This window comes from Hemibagrus wyckioides, linkage group LG07, assembly GCF_019097595.1.
Source record: "Hemibagrus wyckioides isolate EC202008001 linkage group LG07, SWU_Hwy_1.0, whole genome shotgun sequence".
NCBI lineage: Eukaryota > Metazoa > Chordata > Actinopteri > Siluriformes > Bagridae > Hemibagrus > Hemibagrus wyckioides.
In genome coordinates, this window is record NC_080716.1 from 23,931,396 (window position 1) to 23,939,483 (window position 8,088).

Genomic DNA, 8,088 nt, shown 5'->3' on the forward strand with positions numbered 1-8,088 from the left:
CTCTCTTCCCTCTATCACAGACATTTACTCCACACGCTGCATCCGCAAAGCTAACAGCATTGTGGATGACCCCACACACCCCTCACACACACTCTTCACCCTCCTAGATTTCTATAGAGCACACAATAAGATGGGAACGTGTGTATGTACGTTTGTAAATTCACACATAAATGTTTACAAATCTGTTTCTGTATAAATCTATTATATATTTCTTTAAAAAACAAGCATAAAAAATGTAATTTATAGTTCACATATTTAGAGTGGGAGTGTTTTCAGTGTTTAAATTCACTTCTTATGATTTTTGATAAAGTATTTTTTGCTTTGATTTTAAATGACTTCAAGGTGTTCTTTTCAAAGTGCTCTATGTGAAGAGAAACATCTACCGTCTTCAGGATCTGTGTGTTAGTTGAAGTGATCGACTGTCTGAGGAAGTGAAAAGTTAAACCTATACTTTCAGAGATCATTTCTATAATGACTGACTAGTAAATGTGCTTTGAAAGTGATACATCTCCCTAATCATGATGAAGAACTGTGATGTATTCTTCTGAGTGTGAATCAGATTCAAGCTAAAGATTTCTATCACATGCTTGAGTTGTTGATAAACCGTCTCTGTTTCTTATGGAGCGTGAGTGGAAGAGTACATGATCAGAGTGATTAGTATCACTGAATTGAAAAAGAGATCCATTGTTTTTGTTGCAAATGTGTTTGGTTTTTTCAGTTAATGTTGTTGGAGGTCATCTTTTATGATTCTTTTAGGCTTGGGTGTTTTTGTAATTGTTTTTTGGTACTGTTCTTTGTATTTTAAAGGCAATGCTCTTTTGCTTAAATAGCTTAAAAGCATTTTTTTTTTATATATGTGTGTTTGAGTATTTCTGCCTAAACTGCGCAAATTGTGTGAGAGGAAGAGTAGATGATCAGAGTGATTAGTATAATCAAGTTGAAAGAGAAAGTTTCCAGTTGAGTGTTTTGTGTTTTTGAAATAGAGTGTTTATTCAGATAGTGTCTAGTTTCATTCTTGATTCTTTTGAGCTTGTGACTTTTTAGGTTTTTTTTGTGTGTGTCCTTGAGGACTGGGGTATTCAAAGTAATGCTGCCAACCCTATGTGGACGACAACAACCTCCTTATTACCACGTGACTGAAATACCTTACAGCCCTTGTGCGCGACAGCAATAAAAAAAAAACTGTCAGGAAAAACAACAATCTTATTATTTAGATAAAAAGTCTAACTTTTAATTTTTAATGTTAACATAGTTGATAAAAGTCGGCTAACAAATGTATGTTGTGTCAAAAAGGAGGACCACTGTCTCTGATTCTGAAAACCCCTGACATAAGGACCCTTTTGATTATTATTCCATACTCAATATGTACAAAAGCCTTAAATTAAATCATCCTAAAGATAGATCTAAATAAAATATAAACTGTTAAAGCACTAAGACGTTACAGTCTGAACATCATGACTTTCTATTATTCACCTAATGCAGTATTTATGTTAAAATACAGACATGACTTAGGTGAACAATGGACCAGAACAGACTACATCATTCGGCTGTTCTGTCGATAGAAAAAGGAATTCTCAGCACTAGAAATACTAGTATGGTAATTGATCGTTTTGCTCAAGACAAGTCTCAGAGATACTCTCTGATGATTTCACCCTCAAAGAAATAGGATAGAAAAGTCACCAAGAGAAAGAAGTAGACAAGATACAAGCAGCAAGACAGATGAGAGAATGAGAGACGAGAGAACAATAAGAGAAGAGAAGAGAGGCTTTAAAATATAAATAAACAAACAAAGAATAATGCATACAGTAGTAGCAGCATAAATGAGGAATGAAATAAGAGGTGCAGTATAATATATATATATATATATATATATATATATATATATATATATATATATATATATATATATATTATTGTAAAATGATAATAAAAAAGAATGTACACAACACTGCTTCACACACAAGCTGTAAAAGAGATTATATTGCATGGCATACCTGTGAGAGAGAAAATGTAATGAATTTAATGAACTCCTTTTTTAGTAGCAAGACTCTGAAATGATGGGAGGAGTCAGAAAAAAAATGGAATGAAATTTTCTCAAGTTGCATACTGTTTGTGTTCATTTGTGTTTATTATTAAACAATATTACATAAAAATGTTCTTACAAAACGTGTTATTCTTGCTTACCCCCTCTCCCTAATTAGCCCCTGATGTTTTTGACTCCTAGAAACGCCCCTTATTTATCATTCATATATATATATATATATATATATATATATATATATATATATATATATATATATATATATATATATATATATATATATATATGACACTATGATATATACATAATGAGATAAATATATACAGTATATATAAAAGACATGAATATGAATATCAGATTATAAAAGTAAACAGTAAAGTGATGGTGCAAAAACAAAATGTGACCTGTGCAGAGTAGTGCAGTTATGTGTGGGTAACAATCTGCTGAGGTAGAATGTCATGTGTGAGGAAATCCAGAGAAAAAGTCCAGGAAGCCCAGGTTCTAGGTGTTCTGGCTGAGGGCCCAAATGGCCTGTAGGAAGAATCTCCTCATTCTCTCTGTGTTTGCCTTCAAGCAGCGGAAACATTTCCTTGACTGCAACAGAGAGGAGTCCATTATTGAGATGGTTGAGGTCCTTTATTATCTTCCCAGCCTTGGTCCAGCACCACTTGCTGTATATAGTCTCCAGGTCAGGAAGCTCGGTGCGGATGGTACACTCAACTGATCACACCACCCTCTGGAGAGCTTACCTGTCCTGCTTGGTGCTGTTTCCAAAGCAGGCTGTGATGCTTCTCTTCAGGATGCTCTCAATGGTGCAAGTATAGAATGTCTTTAGCACCTTTGAGGGCAGTTTAAAGTCCTTTAGGCCTTCTTCACCAGGGTGTTGTGACAAGACCATGACAGGTCCTGCATGACGTGAACACCTAGGTACTGGAAACTATCCACTCTGTCCACTGGGGTCCCATTAATAGTGAGGGGCTGGTAATTCCTCTCCTGCTTTGTACTAAAGTCCACTCAATTAAGTCTGTTTCTGTATAAATCTATGGTATATACTTTTTAAAAATCATCAAACATGCAATTTTATACAGTAACTCATATATTTAAAAGATGGCAGCATCTTACTAATATTAATCACTCTGATCATGATCTCCTGCTGTATTATTCTCTAAATTATATAATATAAAGCAGAAAAATGAGAAAAACTGCTACTTTTTTCTTTTAAACATAATGATCTCTCTAATCATGTACTCTTCCTCTCATGTTCCATAAAAATCAATGACACAAACACGAGAGACTCATTAACTTAAACCTGAGTCATTGGGATTAGGGAGATGTAACACTTTCAAATCACATTTTCTCATCAGTTACTATAGAAAAGATACCTGAAAATATGCTCTTTACATTTCATTTCCTCTGCTAGTCAAGCAATGCAACTAACACATACACTACTCACAAAAAGTTAAGGATATTTGGAAATTTATGGAAAATGTAAAAAGTTCACGCTACAGTGATATTATATCATGAAAGTACGGCATTTAAGTAGAAGCATGCAATGGTGATTTCCTCATCTCAAACAATTTATTGAAACAAAAGCCAACAACAGTGGTGGGTATACCACAACAAAAAATGTCAATGTCTCAATAATTTGTCATGTACCCTTGACCATCAATTACAGCTTGACAACGACGTCTCATGCTGTTCACGAGTCGACTTATTGTCTGCTGAGGCGTGGCATTCCACTCTTCTTGAAGGGCGGCCCTCAGGTCATTGAGGTTCTGGGGTGCAGGGTTACGAACCTCTACACAGCGACTCAGCTCATCCCATAGGTTTTCTATAGGATTCAGGTCTGGAGAAAGTGCAGGTCACTTCACTTGAGGTACCCCAGCCTCCAGCAGCCGTTCCCTAATGATGCGACCTCGATGAGCTGGAGCATTGTTGTCCTTGAAGATGAAATTAGGCCTGTGTTGTTCATGCAGGGGCACAATGACTGGATTAATGATGTTATTCAGGTAGTATTGGCTTGTCACTGTACCATTCACAAGATGTAGGGCAGTTCTGTATTGAGTAGACACACCTGCCTAGACTGTAACACCACCACAAGAGTGGCTGATGCAGAGCGCTCTCCTTGACGTCTCCAACATCGTTGGCAGCCATCATTTCTGCTCAACGTGAATCGACTTTCATCAGAGAACAGCACTGAGGCCCACTGGTCCCTTGTCCAGAGTTAATGCTCCCTGGCCCGACGCCTGTGCCCGGTGGTGTGGTCAGGTACCCTTGCAGGTCGTCTAGAAGGCAGACTACGCTGATGTAAACCGTTTCGAATGGTCTGATGTGACACTTGGGTGCCTCTCACCTCCCTTAAATGTGTCTGGAGTTGAGTGGCATTCATCATCCGGTTCCGCAGGGCACTGTTCACAAAGAAGCTGCTGATGACACTCTGTGACACTGTAAGCTCAGTGGTCACTTCCCTCTGAGAACATCCTATTTGAAGCCTCGCAATGGCAAGGTACTGTTGATCAGTTGTTAGGTGTCGTCTTGGTTTCATGATGTCAAAATGTGAACAGCGTGATGAAGAGGACTGTTTAAATATCAATTCTAATTGAACCAGAAAATTTATTGGTCGATTGATGGATCAAACACCAGTTGTGAATTTTGCCGTTAAGCATCTTGTTAGAGAACAGCAAGTTATGCAAAAAAGTACTGAAACACTGAACAGTTGGACATGTGCATTCAAAAGTGTAGAGAAGGTCAAATTAAGTTCACCTGAAAAGGTTTTAGTGTATTTTAGGTGCATCCTGAAATTTCACCTGAAAGCCGAATATATAAAGTTATATATAATATAACTTTTTGTGAGTAGTGTATATAATAGAGAGAACACCCAAAAAAAAACTAAAATAAAGAACTTCATCACTTAAATTCACAGAGAAAACCACATAGAATAATTTTAATCTCAACAAAACTAAAATTAATGCTCAAAACAAGGATAAGCAATCAATTTTTGGTCTTAATTTTAAACTCAATTACACTAATCACTCTGATCATGTACTCTTCCTGTTCTTTTGTGTATTCTTTTCAAAGCACTCTATGTGAAGAGAAACATCTACCGTCTTCAGGATCTGTGTGTTAGTTGAAGTGATCGACTGTCTGAGGAAGTGAAAAGTTAAGACTATACTTTCAGAGATCATTTCTATAGTGACTGACTAGGAAATGTGATTTGAAAGTGATGCGTCTTCCTAGTCCTGATGAAGAGCGGTGATGTATTCTTCTGAACTTGAATCAGATTCAAGCTAATGATTTCTATCACTTGCTTGAGTCGTTGATGAATGTTCTCTGTTTTTTATGAAGCCTGAGACGAAGAGTACGTGATCAGAGTGATTAGTGCAACCCTGTTAAAAGAGAGATATAAATTTTCAATTATGTATCTGTTTTTTGGGGTATGTAGTGTTTGTTCACATAGTTGTTTGTGATTTGTTTGAGTTTGTGTCTTTTTTTTTAGGTTCTTTAAGGACAAAAATTTTAATTTAACTTAATATTGATAGCCTAGCTATTATGGCTCTGTACAATTTTGAATGTTAAATAGAAACAAAGAAAGAAAAAAAGCAAATTTGTAACATTATTCCCAAAAACAATTAATTATGTTTATTTGTAGACTGACAGACTTTAAAACTATTAAAAAAAATCTGCAAAGTACTGCGTTTTTAAATAGTTATTTTATGTATGATTTGTTTTCTAATGGCACTGCACGAGCTAGTAGCGCCATCTAGTGGCTGTATGTGTGTGGTACATCATTAGCATCATAGCTATAAACAAGTTTGGCAAAAATAATCGTTTTCCAACTGTTGACTATAGATACAGGAAACGTCCTTGTGACAGAGCGATCGGTGTATGTCTGAAAACTGAAAAATGTTTGCAGTGCATTACTGCTGGTGTTTAAAATAAAGAAGGGATGCTATTTGTTTATCATTCTTAACATTAGCATGAGTCTGGTTACAATATCAAATTATTTTATATTATACAATCTCATTCTATCAATCAGAATTAAGTAATTATAATGGTTTGGATTTTGTGTGGCCAAGCCAAATATTACTTCAGGAAATCATAGGTGCCTATAGGTTTTGGCTCCTTTTTCTGTTGTTGACTTTATGACCTGTGATCGAGTAAACCTCTGTGGTATTATTTCATTAGAAAGTATTTGTCCTGTTGTGTGCTCTCAGACAATTGCATCACAATTCCACATTGCATTCGTTTCTATTATTATTTATTTACAGTATACCATATACTCATGGCCTGGCTAGAAGTAAACAATAAACAATACAAAATTTAAAAAACTTTCTGTTCAGTACATTAGCAGTGTTTATTCTGAAGTCTATCTGGTGGTTTACAAAAAATGTTTTTAGGTGGTACATGTCAAAGTAGCATCCATATGAATGCCAAGACCCAAGGTTTCCATCACTCTGCCTCCTTCTTCCCATAATTCATCTTGGTGCCATGTCTTCTCTAGACACATACAGGCTTGATCGTCCACATGAAAACATGATTCATCAAACCAGGCCACCTTCTTCCCCTGATCCATGGTCCAGTTCTGATTCTCATGTGCCCATACTAGGCACCTTTGAACATCAGCATGGACACTCTGACCAGTTTGCAACCATGCATCTTCATAGGGAGAAACCTGTGATGCTCTGTCTGTTCTGACACCTTTCTATCGTAGCCAGCAGTAACTTTTTCGGCATGTTGTGCTACATTAGCTCTTCTGTAGGACCAGACCAGACAGCCTCTCCATATACATCATTAAGTCTTGGGCACCCATAACCCTGTTGCCAGTCACAAGTTGTCCTGCTTGAAACATTTCAGACAGTAAATGTTTTAAAGCACTGACACTAGAGCCTCTTTCCATAAATGTAAAATAAACCTCTCCTAACAAACATCTCACCACATCAATGATATATGTTTTACTTTGTTAAATAAAGCACTCTGAATAAATCTTGATTTTAAAAAAAGATCATAGTATGTGGAACATCCACCCTACAAGTGCCACTTATGTAGCTGTTAAAAGAAGAGCGTGTAAAAATAAACCTAATATTGATGTAATATTGATGGTATAATGTGCAATATCACCCTTTATTTATTATTTAATGACTGGTACAGAGTCTCAAATTCTGTTCATGACACCAAGCTGCCACTGCTGGGCCCCTGAGCAAAGCCCTTAACCCTCTATTGCTTGGTTGTGTTAATGAGATAAATGTAAGTCAGTGTGGATAAGGGCATCTACCTAATGCCATAAATGTAAATGTTTAAAACTAGTATGAATCTGTTGAATCTGAACTGTTAGTATCTCTTCTTTAGGGCAAATTGTTTAGGGCTACTGGTTTAAATGAGCAAGATGTTTTTGTGCTATGAAGACCGTGAATCACTCTAGCATTTATTATTCTCCCAGCTTCACAGTGAACCAGCAGAAGGTTACACGGGCATAAGATCAAAACAAAGGCAAGTTAATGAATACAAATGAAATAAAGTTTTATTACAATGCACCCAATTTAAGATCCATCTAGTCTTTTTAACTTGAACTGATCCCTGTTACGACCTTTTTAAAGATGGTCAGGGGGTGAAAGGAGTAACATTGAGACTGTGGCGACTCTGTAAAATGGTGGAGGCAACAAGAGACAAGGCAAGGACAACGAATAGCCAAAGAAAAGTGGTTTAATATACAAGTGAAAAGAATCCGTATATCTACAAAGTATATGTACAAAAAAAAAGAGAGAGAAATATATATAATATTAAATAACCCAATAAAGAGACAGACAACCAATTATATACTAAATTGTACTGAATTGAATGGGGGGGGGTGTCACCTCTTACCTAGGGTGTCTAAACATCAACTTATTTAAGTGTTGCACAATAGGAATAGCACGAAATCTTCCCTATCCACCTTTCTCATCAGTGAAAGGTAATAAAATAAACCAAACGAAAAGCAACCAGCAAAGGGGAAGAAAGAAAGTGGGGCCTCCATTTCCTCCTTCCCGCGTCCTTTCATCTGCCAGCGAAAA

General features: G+C 36.4%; 2 non-coding genes across 2 annotated transcripts; both read left to right on the forward strand.

Annotated features, from left to right (window-relative positions):
- Positions 1 to 441: 441 nt before the first annotated feature.
- LOC131356928 (small nucleolar RNA U3) lies at positions 442 to 655 on the forward strand. The gene has a single exon (XR_009205172.1). It is a non-coding gene; the product is annotated as a small nucleolar RNA U3 (small nucleolar RNA).
- Positions 656 to 5,203: 4,548 nt separating this feature from the next.
- Positions 5,204 to 5,417, forward strand: LOC131356892 (small nucleolar RNA U3). The gene has a single exon (XR_009205137.1). It is a non-coding gene; the product is annotated as a small nucleolar RNA U3 (small nucleolar RNA).
- The last annotated feature ends 2,671 nt before the right edge of the window (positions 5,418 to 8,088 follow it).